At 43.0% G+C, this 18,676-nt stretch overlaps 1 protein-coding gene across 2 annotated transcripts in view; it reads left to right on the top strand.

Annotated features, from left to right (window-relative positions):
• The first annotated feature begins 3,546 nt into the window (after nucleotides 1–3,546).
• Nucleotides 3,547–18,676, top strand: part of KCNJ6 (potassium inwardly rectifying channel subfamily J member 6) — a 234,743-nt gene continuing 219,613 nt past the window's right edge. For both annotated transcript variants that reach the window (XM_081063110.1, XM_081063109.1), the window contains exon 1: nucleotides 3,547–4,035. The gene's annotated coding sequence lies outside the window, so the exon portion shown is untranslated. The remainder of the gene's footprint in view (nucleotides 4,036–18,676) is intronic.

Here is an 18,676-nt window from a genome sequence, read left to right as displayed (position 1 = left end):
CACCACAGCACTCTAAGGTCTTAAATATAAAACAAGCAGACAAAATAGACAAAAACAGGGGAGAGGTCCATGATGGCAGATTAGGGGGGAAAAAAGAATTAAACAGATTTAAAACTTAAAAAAAGAAAAAACCAGACAAATGTATAGACAAGACAGAAACTGGAAGCAACCACCTTAGCTGTACTACCAGCTTGCCCAAAGCCGGGTCAGAGCTACATGTGGGCAAAAGAGCAGACTGGATTGTAGACTGCCACCATCAATGATGGAGAAAAACAAGATTACCCGCAACAAATGATTCCCCGTCGAGATAATTCAGTTTGGCAATTTTGCTATTAAAAAGGCTCCATTACAGTGAGTGAAAATCCAGCCTCCTCTATAAAAGAGAATCAGTCAATCCCAGGAGCCACCGTCTTCATCAGCTTTGGAGCACTGGCCTACCCAGAGATGGAAAGAGCTAAAGAGCCCCCCAACCCCAGGCCTTGCCTTCATCTGAAATCATAAAATAGATATATGAGTGAGATCCCAGACATGCTGAACACAATGTACCTAAGAGACAGGGCTCTTGGGAGCTTGGAGGTCCTGCCACATACAGCTCAGAAGCCCAGCTGGCCTGAGACTCCTAGTTACACCCATGCCAATCACTGTCGGGAGCCAATGAATTCAGTTAAGGCAATTCCTCCTGTCTCTAGTGTTAACCAAACGCCACACCATGTTTATGTGACGCGTCTCATTCAACACAAGGGCCTACACCCCCCAGGAAACACTGCTGCCCCATCACCCTGGCAGCTCGTCCCTGTTAGGGGAGTTATCAAAGTGTTCAAAAAGGACAAATAGGTTACTATGCTCTCTTGACTTACTTATTTAATCTGATGTCTCGTAAGAAAGAAACTTGGTGAAATCCTTCTATGGGTAGGAATTTACATAATCAAAATTAGTGAGCATAGCCTTAGCAGCTTCACAGATCAAACCAAAGGCTCTTCAGACAAGCAGTCGATGTAAGTTGTTCTTTCAATGCCCAAGGGCGTTTGCACTGAAATCCTGCATCTTGCTTCCTTACTCTGAGATTCCTCAGGGGTTGTTGAATCCCGTTGTTCTGTATTAATCTTTATCTCTGATCCAGCAAGCACTATGGAGCATAAAAATCACATATTGCACATGCTAATATCTCCTGTACATGGGATCTGTGACTCAGAAGTAAGAGCAAGTGAGATTACAACCTCTCGGGGAAAATCAACAATAGGAGCTCAAGGCTGTGTGTGTGGTTGATTTGTACACAACTGATGGTGAAAATTGAGGGAAACACCTCTCCATACCAGACATCTGCAGAGCAGACAGCGTTCGTTCTTGAGGGACCAACTGCTGTGTAATTAGAATGCTTGAATGTAGAATAAATAATCTTGGAAATAAGAGGTCTCTATCAGTCCTTCATATGGAATAGGGTCTTCTTGGAGATGAATATTCATTTTTAATTTTTTTTAAACGGGTAAAAGGTTTAATCAGGCATTTTACCACAGAAGATACCTGGATGGCAAATAAGCACTTCAAAATATTTTGGAAAAATAATTTGGCAATTTCTAAATAGTTATACATCTGTCATATAACCCAGCCATGCCACTCATACGTATTTATAAAGGTTACTTTATTTGTAATAGCCCAAAACTGGAGATTATTCAAGCATCTGTGAAAAGGTGAATAAACCAATGAGATATATCCATCCAACGGAATACAGAAACAATAAAAAGGAATGAACTACTGATGCATACAACATCTTAAAATAGTTATGCTGAGTGAAAAGCCAGAGAAAGTACAAAAGGGAGGGAGGGAGGCAGAGAGGGAAGGAAGGAAGGAATGAGGGAACATATTCAGTACGATTTTATTTATATGAAATATAAATACATGATATATGTAAAATTCTGGGAAATGCGTACTAATCTATAGTGGCTAAAAGCGGTTCAGTGTTTGCTTGGAGATGGAGCAGGGGGAGCGTGAGAGGGATTACAAGGGGCAAAAAAAAACTTGTGGAAGCGAGTGATACGTTCACTATCTTGATCGCGGTAATGGTGTCACGTGTATACCCATGTCAAAACTAATCAAACTGTACACTATAAATACATATAGTTTATTGTGTGTCCACACCTCAATTTCTTAAAAAGTGACAGAACAAAACAAAGTATATGCAGGGGGGAAAAGTGAAAAAAGTTTAAGAAGAGTCAGGAAGAAGCACTGTTTGTTCAGGAGGCGGTGGGTAGATGGATCCCTGGGGATTTGGAGATGAATATTCTGCGTCTTGTGGAAGGAAAGCCACTTTACAAAGTGGCGCATGAGCAGCCAGTTATTGAAAGGGTCATTACAAAATTATTAACTAATAATGTTCATTGCTCTTGGCAATGTACTTGTCAAGCCATTTATCTTTCGGGAAAAGATGGCATGAAAGAGTGAACGGCACAGAAGTAGAAGCAAGTTATGGGAGGCTTTGGAAATGTGGAAATATTGTTTGTGATGAACATAAGAAAAAGAAGGGGTGCAGAGGGGAACGCTGTGATATGTTTCCTGGAATAACAACGGAAAGCAAGTTAAAAATCAAAGGAGGGAGTAGGCGATTGTCCAAGCCAGGGCAAAGTCAACTTTGAACACAACATGGATTATGCATGAAAAAGGCCATAGTCCTATTCTCCGTCACCATTGCCAGAGACATCTCCAAAACAGAGACGTCAGGGTGGGGAGGGGGTGCAGTAGCAGCGGGGACCCGGTTCCAGTTGCAGTGGACAGGACAGGCTGAATGGAGCCGCCGGCAAGCAAAGCCCTGGGGCGCGGCCCCTCCCCTCCCCTCCCGTCCCCACCCCTCCCCTCCCCTTCCCACCCCTCCCCTCCCCGCCACTCCCCTCCCCTCCCCTCCCCTACCCCTCCCCTCCGTACCCCTCCCCTCCCTTCCCCTTCCCTCTCCTCCCCTCCCCTCCCCTCCCCTCCCCCCCAGCCCGCTCGCCGCGCCCCCTCCCGGTCACTGGGACAGTGCGAGCTCCAGCTCCTGCCACCTGGGCAGATCTCCTTCATTTCAGCCCAGAGGGAGACAGTGACAAGACCCTCTTTCTCCTAGTGTCACAGAACCTTAGAGAAGTAGCCCCGCCCACCAGCAGCCCAAAACTGATCCCCGAGCTGCGGCTCTTTCCTGCTTTCCAGGCTTTCCTCTGGGAATAAATTACTTAGTGAGAAGAGGGTAAAGGTGAGACCCAGAAGGCTAAACCCGAAGGTTCCCCCAGCACCGAGCGCCCCGCGTTTCCAGTTTCGTATCGGGGGGCGGGGGTTGGCTGGTTGTTTCCGCGCCAGCTCGGGTTTGGGGAGGGGTCGGTTGGAGCGCCCTCCTTCCCAGCCTGGTGCACTCAGCGCGCCGTGAAGGTGCAGATGCGCGGCGGGTGGGTGTCTCCGGGTCTCGGGTTCCATCCCTCCCCGCCCCCGCCTCCCAGGAACGCGCTGCGTGGCCGCTTCCCTCCAGCAGGCGGCGCTGCGCTTGCTTTTATCCCCCGGGCCGCGTCGGTTCTTGCGCTGCCAGCGGGGCTCAGCCAGTCGGCTGGAATTGAGTAGCATTCACTGAATCTGCAGCTTTCATGACGTCTCCCTGCGGGGTCCATCACTTTTCTCCCAGCCGGGGATTTTTTTTTCCGCCACTCTTGCCTTTTCCCCCTTTCCCTGTCCCTGCCCTGCGCCCCTCCTTTGGCCCCCGCGCCCACCCCTCCTCTCCGCCCTCGGCCAGAGGGAGCCAGTTTGAAGACGGCCGCACCTGGCCGGAGAGGTCGCGCGGGCGGAGGGGTGGGAGCCGCGGGAAGCGAGCCCCAGAGCTGGATGCGCTGCGAGCAGAATGGAGTCTCCGGACAGACTCCCGGGGCTGCTGTGAAATTTGACCAACTGATTCCAGGGTTGTTGTTTTTTTCTTTTCTTTTCTTTCTTCTGCTCGCCATCTATCGTGTAGTGAATGATTAAATCTTGCTCCGTTTCAAGAAAGGAGATCATGATTGAGTGAAATCACCCTGTCCGCAGCAGGTAAGCGGTGTGCTGAGTTGCTCGAAGGCGAGAAGCTGGCATCAATCTGGGCAAGACGTTCCCAGCCCTCGGGTCTCCACCACCCCCTCCCCAAGTCGCCGCCTGCATGCATATGCACTCGAATGGGCAGCCAGATGCCCGAGTCAGGGGAAAGGGAGAAGCCGGTTACATAACAGAAGGGAAATCTGTTTCATACGGTTTTCATTAGCAACTGAAAACTCGCAAGGCGGGTGGGGAGAGGAGGGGTCTGCATGTCCTGGGCTCGCAGAAACCGTCAGTTACTGCAGACATCATTTCAACATCCTTTGGCAACGATGAAATGAATGCCCTGATTGACTGGCAGGGGCGGCTTGCGGTGTATAGTCATTTACAGTTGGGAAAAGCCCATTGTCTGTGGAAAGCTGTATCCTTGTTCTTTGCATAGAGGAGAGAGAGAGAGAGAGAGAGAGAGAGAGAGAGAGAGAGAGAGAGAGAGAGAGAGAGAGAGAGAGAGAAGTGAGAGAGAGAAGTGAGGTGTGGGGGGAGAAACAGACAGGCAATGTGAAACAATAACTCGGAACTGTTCTCTGTCAATATAACCAGAGGTGTGATATGATGACTACGAGCATTGAAGGGGGAGCTCTCCCTGGAAGTAAACTGAATTGTTTTGTAATTGGCAGTGGGGAAAGCCTTCAGGTAAAATGAGATGTTTTGGGCTTTAGGGGGTTGGATGAATCCGTTGACTTGCTTCTTCCTGGTATATTTTCATTTGCATCCAAACAGTAAGCTTGGATTCGTTTTAACAGAAATAACATTAGTATTCCCCAAACCCAATACAATCTTGGGTCAATCCACAGGTATACCTCTTGTACCAGGCTTAATATGGAGAGACTCTTAGGGAGGAAATGGATCTTAATAGAAACAGTCACAGAAATGGGGTGAGGTTAGTGGAGAAACAAAATACCAGCATTTTCCAAAGAAGCCCGCCTCCACTCCTAAAAAAGGAAGGGAGGGGGGCGAAACCTCGTGTTTGGGAATTAGAGATTCATTACATGTTCAGAGCGGCTCCTGCCTGCTTTTATGCAAAGCCGGCGAGTCCGAGGGAGCCCCCGCGAACAGGACGCAGTGCCACTTCCAGCTAGCATTGCGTCCCTGCCTACCTATGTTCTCCTGAGAAACCGAGGACGAGGTTGCCCAGCAGCTGCTGAGAAAGAAAAAGGGGCTTGCTGCAGTCAGGGCTGAGCTAAGGAAGCTTCGCCCATTTGGCCCAGCGAGCTAGCGTCTCCATGGCGACTCAGGTGGGAGGGAAGAAGGCAGCTCCAGTCACACGCACACACTAAAAGTTGGACCAAACTTTCCCAGCTCCAGGCAAAGAAATAAGCTAGCCGCGTGCCCTGCGGAAGGTCCCAGGGCCTCGGCTCTGCCCCACTTCCCGTCAGCGACCCGCGAGGGGGTGCCTGGAACCCGCAGGTGCCCCGCAAACCTCCCAGGGTTGCCGGGGGCCCCCGAGGACACGGTTAGGGCCGCGGGCTCCGGATTCAGCACCAAGGCCAGAGCACGAGCGCGGGCCTTCCCCCTCCTCCCGGTCGGCTGCCCAGGGAGCAGATAACTCCTTTCATCGCGGGACGTCACTCCCTTTCTGTAAAGGACCGATCCCCTTGCCCGTGCAGAATGTGCATATCTCATCCTCCACGGAATCGCGTGGGAAAGAGAAGCTTGCACATCATCCATTCCACACATGGTGGGGCATCAGAGCAGCTCTTCAGAATCAAGAACACCTGAGCAGCGAAAGATCTCAGATGAACAGAGAACGGAGGAAGATCTGTTCTTGGGGGGAAAGGGGGACACACACACACACACACACACACACACACACACACACACACACACCACGGATCCGTCTCTAAGGAGAGTTGTCTAGTTTCAGCCTTTGGCTTCAAAAGCATCCATTCATTCCTCACCCTCTCTCTCGTCTCTAACTTTTTACATGGGGTAGATGGCAGAAACACACTGTGGGAGCACCGTGGTCAGTGAGACACCAGCCAGCCAAGTCCTGTCTAGGGGTCCTGAGACCCACCAGGGAGGGTGGAGTAGTTTACTCCTGGTCTGGACCAGACAGACTCCTAAGCAGAGCTGGTGAGTTTCAGGAAAGGGAGGAAGGTGCGTTAGTGAGATGAGACCCACTGAATGTATATTCAAGCCAGCATTTGAGCAGAGTGGCTAAATTTACAAGGTTGCAGCCATAGGAAACTGAGAGAAGTCATTTTCTTAATAGAAGCAAAGAAAAAAAATGTGCACCAGGGGTCAGTTTATTATCAGTCGAGTTCCATTTCAACATTCATACAGGGAACCCAGGTAAGTCCCTCCCGCGTTCTACCTTTACCTTGAGCAAGGCTGGTCTCTGCCCTGCTCTCCTCATCTTGGGTAGCAGGGCCTCATACCCCTCAGCATATGGACTGATACTGATGAGGAAAAATAGTAGAGGAAGGTGACAGTCACATTTTGAGTAGAAAGCTTTTTAAAGTGGCATTCGGGTGTTACAAGACACAGTTTGAATTGCAGAGCCTGGTCAGGTTTGGCAACTGGTTGGAAATGCTCATAAAGCCTCTGAAATATCTTTGGCTGCTCTTCTCTGTTGAGGGTGCACGTGTGTGGTCTTGAGCTGGTTCTGGTTTGTTACTTATGAAGATAAACAAGATGTATCCTGGTTTTCCTTGCTGGGTACGTTGGTGCTTTCCAAAGATGATGTGTATGGAACACTCAGGATTTGGTTACAGCAGTGTGCTTATACCTTCTAGTCTTTTGTTAAATTTTTTTGTCTTTTTTTTTTTTTTTCATGATCACTAGTGAAGGCAGAAGCAGTCTGTTTCCAACCTGGGGAAAGGGTGAGATATTACACTGTTTCTTACCTTTCAGTTCCTCATGGATATTGACAAGTTTATCTATGGTCTAATTTATAAAAGAGAACTGATGCGGTGTTAGGACTTAAACAAAACAGCTGCACCCTGGCTTTGCTCCATCTGGTATCATCTGCAGAAGAGAAGTCGAGATTAGTTATGAAGATAAAGCCATACAAGAATATGGATTATTAGAAAAACAAAGCAATATATTTGTGAGTTCTACAGTTCAGTTTCTCTCATGAATTAAAAAAACAAAGGTGAGAATGTAAATAAGCTAGGTATAGGAATTTGCTCAATCAATAACCTTTAGTTCTGGTGGATTTCATGCTTGTGTCCTCAGTGCTGATTTGCCAAACTATGACTTGCTTTCTTCCTCGGTGGTTAATTGCTGAGCAAAGTGTCAACACTTCCTTATGACAGCCTATAGCATACTCCAAAATAATTGGTTTACCCATTTCAAATAAGATTTGTCAAGGAGAGCAACTTAAAATGTATCCCTGTACACTTGGAGCCATTTTTGTATTTTTTAATGTAATACCTCATCTTGGTATTTCCTAACATCAGAAAAAAAAAATTCACCAGCTCTTTATTTACTACATAGAATTTACACAGGTTGTTTCCTTTGAGTACACAAAAAGGCTTTAATTCACACTCATATTCTTCCCTATCTTCTCACAAACTATCTCTACTTTACAGTATAAAAAGACAATAAGACATGAGAAACTTCAGAATAGCTGTTTAATAAACAATAGAAAAAAGTCATTATAGAGTAAAAATAAGTAAATAGAGCCTTATGGAAGTGTAACCCCATTCACTGATTTTCACAGGTAGGTGTTACTTTCCTCAAGGGTTGAATGTTGATCATGTGAATCTCCATGAAAACAAGATAAACCCTCTTAATCAAAATGAGCAGGTAGGCAAGACAAAGCTTTTCTCTTTTTCACTAACTCTTGATTAATCAAATGATATGTAAGCACAATGTAGATTAATAAAGGAAATGGACCACAGAGTCAGAATAAAGGAAAGGAAGGAAGCTAGGGGAAATGACAGTTATTTATTTTTACCAGATTTAAAGTGATGATACTTTCCAAGCCAAGGTGTTTTTTTTGTTGTTGTTTTTTAATTCATTGTATCAGAACTTTACAGTTGGTGGAATTGAGATGTTTGAACAAATTTGAATTTATAGCTTATTGAGATAGCATTTATTATTTCTTTTCTTTATTTTCTCTTTTTTAAAGATTTATATTAAAAAAATATATATCTAACACACATTATATCAGTTTCAGGTGTACACCATAGTTATTTCACATTTATATACCTAAAGAAGTGATCACCATAATCAGGAAGCATCTGACAACTTTCTACGCAATCACAATATTATTGATTATATTCCCCATGCTGTACATGACATCCCTGTGACTTACTTGTTTTATACCTGGAAATATAAACCTCTTGTTGCCCTTCATCTTTTCCCCTCCTTTTTAAATTTTTCAATTACAGTTGACATTCAATATTATTTTATGTTAATTTCAGGTGTATAGTATGGTGATTAGACATTTATATAATTTAAGAAGTGACCCTCCTGACTAGTCTAGTACCCTCCTGGCATTATACATAGTTATTACCATATTATTGACTATATTCCCTATGCTTTACTTTACATCCCCATGACTATTTTATAACTACCATTTTTACTTCTTAATACCTTCACCTTTTTCACCCTGTCCCCTCACTCTCTTCTATCACCCCGATAAATGAAGTACCCATCTGACACCATACATAGTTATTACAATATTATTGACTCTATTCCTTATGCTGTATCCTACATCCTCTTGACTACTTTGTAACAACCAATTAGTATTTCTTAATCCCTTCCCCTTTTCCAATGCCCCTCCCATGTGGCAACCATCAAAATGTTTTTTATGAGTTTGCTTCTGTTTTGTCTATTTTGTTCTTTAGATTACACAAATAAGTGAAATCTCATTGCATCTGTCTTTCTCTGCCTGAGTCTCCACTCAGCACAATACCCTCCAGGTCCATTCATGCCACTGCAGATGGCAAGAACCCATTCCCTTCCATGGCTGAGCAATATTCCATTGTGTATATATATATATATATATATATATATATATATATATATATATATATATATATATACGATCTCCTCTTTATCCATTCTTCCATCAATGGACACCCAGACTACATCTTGGTTATTGTAAATCTTTTTCCATCTCTTTACTTTCAGTCTGTGTTGTCTTTCAATCCGAAGTGTCTCTTGTAGGCAGCATATGTAAGGCTTTTGTTTTCTTATCCATTCATCCACCCTGTGTTTTTTATTGGAGCATTTAATCCATTTACATTGAAAGTAATTGTTGATAAATATGTAGTTATTGCCACATTATTATTCATATTTTTTATCTTATTTTTTTGTCTTAAAGGAGTCCCTCTAACATTCCTTGTAACACTGGTTTGGTGGTGATGAATTCCTTTAATTTTTTCTTGTCTGGGAAGCTCTTTATCTGTCTTTCAATTTTATTTATTTTATTTTTATTTTTCATTAGTTTCAAGTGTACAAAACAACGTAATAGTTAGATATTTATACCCCTCACAAAGTGATAACCGCCCTCCACCAATCTACTATCCCTCTGATGTCACATAGTTACATACAGCCATCACATTTCCACTGTCTGTATTCCTTATGCTGTACTCCACTTCTTGTGAATGGAAATATATATATATATGTATATATATACATAATTATACTTGACATTCATTATTGTCCTTCAATTTTAAATGATAACTTTGCTGGATAGAGCACTCTTTTTTGTAAGTCCATGTTTTTCATTACTTTGTATCATTTTCATGTATACATATATACATATGTGTATATATATGTATATATATATATATATATACATATATATACACATAATTATACTTGTATCATTTTCATACATCACTTTGTATATTTCATGTCAATTCCTTCTGGCCTGCAAAGTTTCTGTAGAGAAATCAGCTGACAATCTTATGGAAACTTCCTTGTAATTAACTAGTTGCCTTTCTCCTGCTGTTTTCAGGATTCTTTCTTTGTCTTTAACCTTTGCCATTTTAATTACAATGTGTCTTGGTGTGAACCTGTTTGATCTTGTCTAAGAATCTCTGCACTTCCTGGACTTGTATGTCTATTTCCTTTGCCAGGTTAGGGAAGTTTTCAGTCATTATTTCTTCAAATAGGTTTTCAATTCTTTGATCTCTCTCTTCTCCTTCTGGTACCCCTATGATGTGAATGTTGGTACGCTTGATGTTGTCCCAGAGGTCTCTTAAAGTATCCTCATTTTTTTGGATTCTTTTTTCATTTTGCTGTTCTGACTGGGTGTTTTCTGCTACCTTGTCTTCCAAATCACTAATTTGATCCTCTGCTTCATCTAGGCTGCTGGTGATTCGTCCTAGTGCATTCTTCGTTTCAGTTACTGTATTCTTCACTTCTGACTGGTTCTTTTTATGGTTTTTATGTCCTTTGCTATGCTTGGTATCTCTTTGTTGAAGTTCCCACTGAATTCTTTGCACTTACTTATAACCATTGTTTTGAACTCTGTATCTGATAGGTTGCTTGCCTCCATTTTGTTTAATTATTTTTCTGGAGTTTTCTCCTATTCTTTCATTTTGGACATATTTCTTTGTTTCCTCATTTAGATTGCCTCTCTGTGTTTTGTTTCTATGTATTAGGTAGATCTGCAATGTCCCTTAGTCTTGTCAGGTAGCCTTATGTAGTAGGTGTCCTGTGGGGCCCAATGTTACAGTCTCCATAGTCACATGCACTGGGTGCTCGAGGAGTGTCCTTTGCGTGGGTTGTGTGTGCCCTCCTGATATAGTTGAGCCTTGATTGCTATTGGCATGTCAGTGGGTGATATTGACCCTCAGGTTGATTGGCTGTGCAGTTTGGCCACGTCTGTAGCTTATGGGCTGATATGTGCAGAACTTACCCCACTGAGTGAGATCCATCCTGGTGGGCTCTGGAGCCTATTCAGACCACCGTTCATGTGTGCCACTTGTGGGGCCAATTGAGTGTTGTTCTGCTGTGGTCTGAAGTCAACTTCCAAGAATGTTCATTCTGGGGCCTCTTGGGAGGGGCTCCAGTGCAGGCACAGGTCAGCCACTACCTGTGACTGGTAGGGAGGCTACCTGGTAGGAGCTACAAAGCAATCTTAAGTTGTTCACTGACAGTGCTGGACCTAGAGGCACATGGGAGAGGCCATGCTGTGAACTAAAGATGGCTGCCACCAGTACCAGGCCTGGGTAGCTCCACAAAAAGCCAGGACACCCAAGGCCGACTCCCTTAAGGTTCAGCCATTGATAAAGCCTCGTGGAGTATGCAAGTTGGGTGAGGCAGGGTTTCAGGGAGTCACTAGAGAGGGAAGAGTGGTGTTCACCAGCTTAATGTAGATTCTGGTTTGGTTCCAGTGCTGAGCCTGGAGCTATTCAGCAAGTCTCAGCACACTAAGGCCAGTTGCCACCTGCCTGGGGCCTGAGGACTTTGTCAGTTTTCCAAGAAAGTGTGCAATGCTGTCAGGGCTGGCTGCTTCAGGAGAAAGTGCCTCCAGCATTGCAGCAGTTGGGTGGGGTGGGTTCCCAGTGAGTTAGCAGGGTGGAGCAACTGAGTTCAACAAACCAATCAGACTCAGATTTGGCTGTTAGAGGAGAGCTCAACACGGGAAAGATGGCACAGGCCTGCCAGCTGTATGGGAGAAAGACCCCACACAGGGAAAATGGTGACTGTCTTCAGCCTTCACCTCAAAACCACACACCTCAGTCTTACCCCCACATGTCTCTGATACCCCCCCTCCCAAATACCTGTCCCTCTGCCAGAACCCAGGGTGAGTGCCTGCAAACAAGTAAGCCTGTGTGCGGCCCTTTTGGAGGATGCTTGGATTTCTCCCAAGCCTTCTTTCCCACCTGGATGGTCAGATCCCCACTGTTTTTTCACAGCCAGATGTTGTGAGGGCTTCTCTTCCCAGCAGGAGTACTCCGGGCTGGGGAGCCTGGTGTGGGCTCTTGTTTTTCTGGGGGAAGTCTTCATGGTTGAGATATCCCATCTTCCCATTTTCACCTGCCACAGGGAGGTTTGGGGCCAGCCTAGTTTTAGTTTGCACCCCTTCTATGTGTCTTGACATGGCTTCTACTTTATATCCTTAGTTATGAAACTTCTGTTCAGCTAGTCTTCAGAAATTTCTCCAGGTTGATTGTTCTATAATTTAGTTGTAATTTTGATGTGTTCACGGCAAACTCAGCGTTTATCTATTTATAAACTATTAAACTATTAAAAAGCATTTATAAACTCAGCGTTTATTCTACCATATTGGATCTCTCCTCTTTCCTTTATTTTCAATAATTGTTAAGTGCCAAAAGAGAATTGATTCATCTGGATTTTTATAAAATTATTAAATTTGGTAATATGAACAAAAGGGGAATTGGTAGTTAAGTTGAAAAATCATCAAGATACTTTCGTTGAATTAAGGTTTTCTTTTTAGTTAAAGTGTTTAGGAAGATAGAAAAATTAAATGAAGTCATTTGGGATAAAAATACATTTTAATGTGTATTTTAAATAATTAGTTCTGGAAATAATTAAGATCCTGTAGAAAGAAAGAGCATCATAATTGCAGTCAGTGTTTTAATGGTATTCTGACTCTCCTCTGATAAAAATACTATAATATACACCTACTTGATATCATTTTTCTAGCACTAATTAATAACACAAAGTAATCTTTTTCAAATGAAGAAGAACATTGTCATTTTAAAAAGAATATTCAGTATTTCCTAAACTGTCACTTTGGTCTAATCTTACTTGTTAATCAATTCTAGATATTCGTTTATTTATTTAACACTGAATTGAATAGTTACTTAAACAGACTCTCAAAGGATGATTCTGCTCAGCGCATAATTTTCAAATGGCCATTGAAATCTCCGTTTTGTCCAGATGCATTAAGACCATCAAGCAACTTTCCTACTTACAACGTATGAAGTTAACCTTAAATTTTAATCAAATGGCTATTGAATTCATGTTCTTATAGATGAATACAGGTCAGATTAATCCCAATAACCCCTTCAGTCTCATGTTTCACATTTCTTGTCTATGGCTCTGCTTAGGACCAGGGAGCACACAGTACTGGTGGTTCTTTCAGTGATTAGTCCCAGAGATGGGGTTGCTGGAATGAAAACTTTACAAAAGGAAGTGGCAAGTGAATCTATGGATAAAATGATCCATGTCCTTCCCAACAATTGTTCTGTGGGACTAAATCTGAACATATTACCTGCAATGCGAGAGGCAAATCTATAAATTAAGTTTGAGTCCTGGTGCTGTAGCAGTTTCCTCTTTAAGCTTACAGACATCCACTTTTATCCTACCCAGAATGAGAACTGATTTTTTTTAATGATGTGTTATATCTTCCTCATATCATCTAACAGAAATGTATGTGAGTGGAACGTTCTTGGGAAGTGCCGCTTGGTGATTGAGAGCACAGGTTGTGGCGTCTAAGTAGTAATAGCATTTGCACTGAGCTCTAGGTGTATCTGTCAGCCTTTACTGGGTTTGGTGTGCTAACAGCCATCCCAACATCTCAGTGGCTTACAAAATAAAGGGGTATTTCTTCTTCACGCTACATGCCTTTACTGGTCAGCTGTGGCTTTACCCCCACCCTCGAGTCTTCTTCTTTCTGGGATCCAGGCTGAAGGACCAGTCTGATCAGGGGCATTCATTCCATGCCAGTGTCAGAGAGAAACAAGAATGCCAAATTAGAACTAGCTCTTAAAAGTCCCGCTCAGAAATGGCACAGGTTATCCACTCACATTTCGTTGATCAAAAGCAAGTCAGGTCACACGAATACCAGTGGTCAATGAAATGGAGATGTATATTTCTCCCACAGTGAGGTACTGCAAGTCATGTGGCAAAAGGCAGAGACATATAATCTTTTATATGTCAATAATTGGGGACCGTTATATAATCTACCACACTAACTGTGTGTCATTTATCAACCTTAAGCTCTGGGCTTGCTTATCTCTAAAATAAAAAATAGTAGTAATTATATGTACCCCAGAGATGTTATAAGGATTAATGTGATCATGTAAGGTTCTTAGCACAATGTCCAGCACAAAGTAGGCACTTTATAAATGGTAGATGCTATTATTCATTTGTTACAATGTATTAAGTTCCATCCTCAGTGGAGCTATGCAGACTGTGTTAATTAGATAGCTGCTACAACTGAAAATCCCTAACTCTCAGCAGCTTAGCAAAATAGAAGATTATTTCTCATTCCTATAAATCTAATTGGCTGCTTCCACACAGAGACCAAGGTTGATGGACACTTTATCATCTCTAACACTTGGTTTTCATGATCTCCTGAGTGTTGATATCCAATTGGCAGATACAGACAGAGAGGGAGTAGATGATTATCCAAGAGATTTTTTTTTTTATGATCCAGGCCCAAAAGTAATTATATGACTTCTACCCATATTCTATGGTCATACCTAACTGTAAGAATAGCTGGAGAATGTTGTTTAGCTCTGTGCCCAGGAGGAAGGGAACGGGTAAGGTGAATACACTTGAGTCTTTGGCAGATACATCCAATGTTAAACATGCCTGTTTGACTTCCCAATGTGAATGTCCAGCATCAAAGAAATACAGCTAGTGTGGGCCACAAATACGGCTAGAGTGGGGGCAGAGCAGCTGATGTGTCCCAATGGTGAAAAGGTCCCTGATGGAAACTGTATGAGCCCCGGAATCATTCCTCAATGGTGCATTCTTAAAAAATAAATTCATTGGGATCTTCTTTTGACTTTTGGAGTGGGTGTGTTTGATTCTTACAAAAGAGGTGCAAATCCATATTGTTTAACTGCTGGTGGCTGACCCATTAGACACAAAGAAGAGCCAACTTCATAACCCATGTTCAAAAGCAAGTTGCTAATCTTGACAGTTACACCCACATCGTGGCTACGTGTGCTGAAGAATTAGATGCTGCCCCCCAATATCTTGCTGTTGACTAGCAATCTGCATATTGTTTTGAATTGCGTAACTATCTATAGGTTAGACACATGCTCTAGGTTTAGGTTGAATTAATCTAACAGTAGTCTGTGTTCTCCTAAAAATAGACCACGTAATCTGCAAGTGGTCTTTGAGAACTCCTGCCTGCCTCAAGAAAAGCAGGTACCTGTGGAAACTAAAATCTATACCTTTTCACTAGAACAGAGAAAGACCAGCCTTAATGACAAACTTACAATCTAGAAAAGAGAAATATCAGGGGGAAATAGAAGAGCAGCTGCGAGACAAATTGTCGGGAGAACCATGGTGGTGATCCATAATGTTATAGCTCTCTGATGTCATTCCCACTCAACCAGGGCCCCAAAGTCACGGTCCATTGATGCAGAGCCCAAGGTTCCCAACCTGAAGTAGTGAATACCTACCACACCTGCCACTAATATGATGCCTTAATCCTTCTATGGGGCAGTTATCCTGGATTTGAGTACTCTTGAACATTTTGAATATCTTGCCATTCCAAAGTGAATAATGTCCTATAGTGGAACTTATGTCTAATGAAGAGAGTCTCAGCCAGTGAATACCCTAAAGATATACCTACCTTCTTGAATTTTCATCAGCCCTCCTGGGGTGACCAGAACCACTGCAGTCACCATGAAGCATATGAGGAGAGAAGACACCAGGAGGAAGGCAAAGAAACTATTATAGATGTGCTGTCCTGCAAGGGATTCCTTCACTGACAAGGAGAGTGAATTAAGTGGCCTCCTTTTTATAAGTAGCTGAGGAGTGTTAAGCCCCAAGCCAGCATCCTCGTGTCTCCTTTCTGGCCACAGGTGGGTCTCTGTTGGGCAGAAGGAAACCTCAGAGCTGACAGAAGTCAACTTATGTCAGTGATTTCCAACGTGTGTCCCCAAACCAGCAGCAACAGCATCGCCAGGGAAAATGGTTACACATGCAAATTGTCAACACTGCCTCACACCCAGTGAATCAGAAACTCCGGGAGTGTGCCAACCATCTGCATATCACCACCAGGGATTTTGATGTACATCAAAGTTCAAGAACCACTAGCTTAGGTTTTCCTCAGATCTGCTCTGAGGAGGAACTCTGAGGAGGAACTCTGAGGGAGCTGCCCAACTCACCGGCTTCTCATAGTGAAGCCCTCCAAGCGTGTGCATTTGAGAGCCACACAAAGCCACAGCTGGAGATGGAATGCCTGTCTTTAACTTCCACTGCAGAAGCAGATCTCACCTGGACTCAATGCCTAGGGGAAAAGACAGAAACCAAAAGGCTTTTGTGGCAACAGATAAAATATGCATCGTCTCACTAAGTGGCAAAGGTTATGGGCACAAAGCAAGGGCTTCTCAGTTGCCCTCATTGTAGAAATTAACTGCTTAGTCTTTTGGAATTCCAGTTAATCCATCCAGAAGTTTTAATTCTTATTTTAATTTAATAGGCTCAAGTGTTATCCTTAAATAAAAGACACTGTCAGTGAAATAATAATGGTATACTCTGGAGAAAAGCCACATTACAAAAATTGAATAGAGGGCTTATGATGGCACACCTTCATGCAGTCAAGTGAAGAATAATTATAGTTACATAATGTTCACTTTTACTTAAAACATCTCTTGACCATCTGCATATTTCCAGAACTTGACCTTTAATAGTGACAGCCTGTATTATCATGGCTCCTTGGACCAGTCAGTCAACAAACCTTTAAATGGATCTACTAAGTAAAGAAGATAGAAAGGGAAACAAAGAAAAATGTTCTGATAAAAATTCCACCCTCAGGGGCATTAGAGTTTAAGAAAATAAGACTGTCAATGCAACAATAATGTACCAAACAAAAAAGCATAGCATTAAACAAGAGAGTTTAAGTAACAGAGAGGAACCTTGATAAGGGCTGGTGTCAGTAGGAAGCATCTGAGAAAAGGGTAGATTAAGGAATCTTGGAGAAAGAGTAGCATTTTGGTGCGGGAAGGTGGAAGAGAGGGCTTTCCAGATGAGGAATCCACCTGTATCCAGGCAGTATTGGCAATGCAGGTTGGTCAGGCAGGGCTATGGAGAACATGGAAAGCCATGCATTGGCATGAAACTTGAGGTCATAGATCTTTGAGCAGTAACTGCTTTGCTTGGGAGCAAGTAGAAAGAGACACAGAGATTTTCATTTGGCAGCCATGGGCAAGGCAGCCTTGAGAGGATGTAGTGGGATCAGGAGACAGCTGGCTGCTGGTAGAAGGGGAAGAAGACTGAAGCTCGCTCAGTAGTAAACTGATCCCGCTTTAGTGCCTCCAGTGGCATTGAAATCACTCGTGAACTGAGAGACCCGGCTGGTGATGGATTCAGCCCAAAGAAAGCTCTAACCTCACACGCATGTGGCCAGGGTGCAGGTGTGGAGTGTTGAGGTCATTCTAGTAAACAAATAACGTGGTGGGGAGAAGCTGCAGCAGCGAGTCATGGCTGAGGTGAGAGCAGTGGCTTCCCGTGCCAGCAACAGGCGGCAGCATTTCAGAGCATGTCTTTGGGGATTTCTTTCCTGACACTGTGGGGACAAGTATCCCCAGGGGTACGATGGGGTATTAGTTAATCCTGAAGATGACGGGACCATTTGATTTTGTGGTACAGAGCAGAGAGAGGAGACAGGACTCCTTTCTCATCGGCAAAAACAATGCTGCTTGATATTCATCTCAGTCATTGGTGGATGTCACAGATGTCAAACGACAGCATTTTCTCTGCTCCCGGAGAACACTCACTTAGCCCTTATGGAAGTCACAGGGTTTAGCCTGACCCTGAACAGCGTGAATGGAGGAAACATGGAGTCTCAGGTGAATCCTCTCAGGACCCACCACTAACCCAGAGCTCCCACTGAGCTGCCACCGAAGAGAAAATATAAAATTACATGGATACACATTAATCTGAAAGAGCCTCAGTGGCGTGGCCATTCAGTACAATGTGAGGTGTGGGTCATATCTAGAACTGCCAAATAAGTGAAGATCATTTTCACAACACCTCAAAATCATAAAAATAATGAGCTGAAATACCTTGTTCTCGCTGAATTTTATTTGTCAGGGAAATAGTTTATTGGGTGTGGCTCATGGAGATAAGAGTCTTGATTCTCTGTTCCTGTTGTGTGTATAAGGGGCGTTTATTTTAAATGAGCAATGCTCACTCTTTTGTGAGACTTGGCTGTCATGGGGAGCAAAGAGATTATGCTGGGCACTGGGTAGTGATGGCTTTATGTGGGCTATCGAATCAGAAAGTATATCTTGCCTGAAAATTTCTGGTTGTAAATAATCACCAAAACAACACCGAAGTCATCCACAGTAGCCCACCATAAAGTGGGTAAAACCTGGATTTAGGGGCAGTTGATAGAAAAGATGACATTGTGGTTATACTGTGTTTCCCCAAAAATGAGGCCTAGCTGGACAATTAGCTCTAATGTATCTTTTGGAACAAAATTAATATAAGACCCAGTAATATATTTATTATATTATATTATATTTATTATATTTATTATATTATATTACATTATATTACATTACATTACATTACATTATATTACATTATATTATTATATTGACCCAGTCTTATATTATCGCAAAATAAGACTGGGTCTTATATTAATTTTTGCTCCAAAAGACGCATTAGAGCTGATTGTCCACCTACGTCTTATTTTCAGGGAAACATGGTAGGGACAAAACTAGTCTGGGATAGAGTAATTTAATTAAAATCCAACGAT

This window comes from Rhinolophus hipposideros (genome assembly GCF_964194185.1).
Source record: "Rhinolophus hipposideros genome assembly, chromosome: 2".
NCBI classification, from domain to species: Eukaryota; Metazoa; Chordata; class Mammalia; order Chiroptera; family Rhinolophidae; genus Rhinolophus; species Rhinolophus hipposideros.
This window is presented reverse-complemented; position numbering and strand designations above follow the sequence as displayed.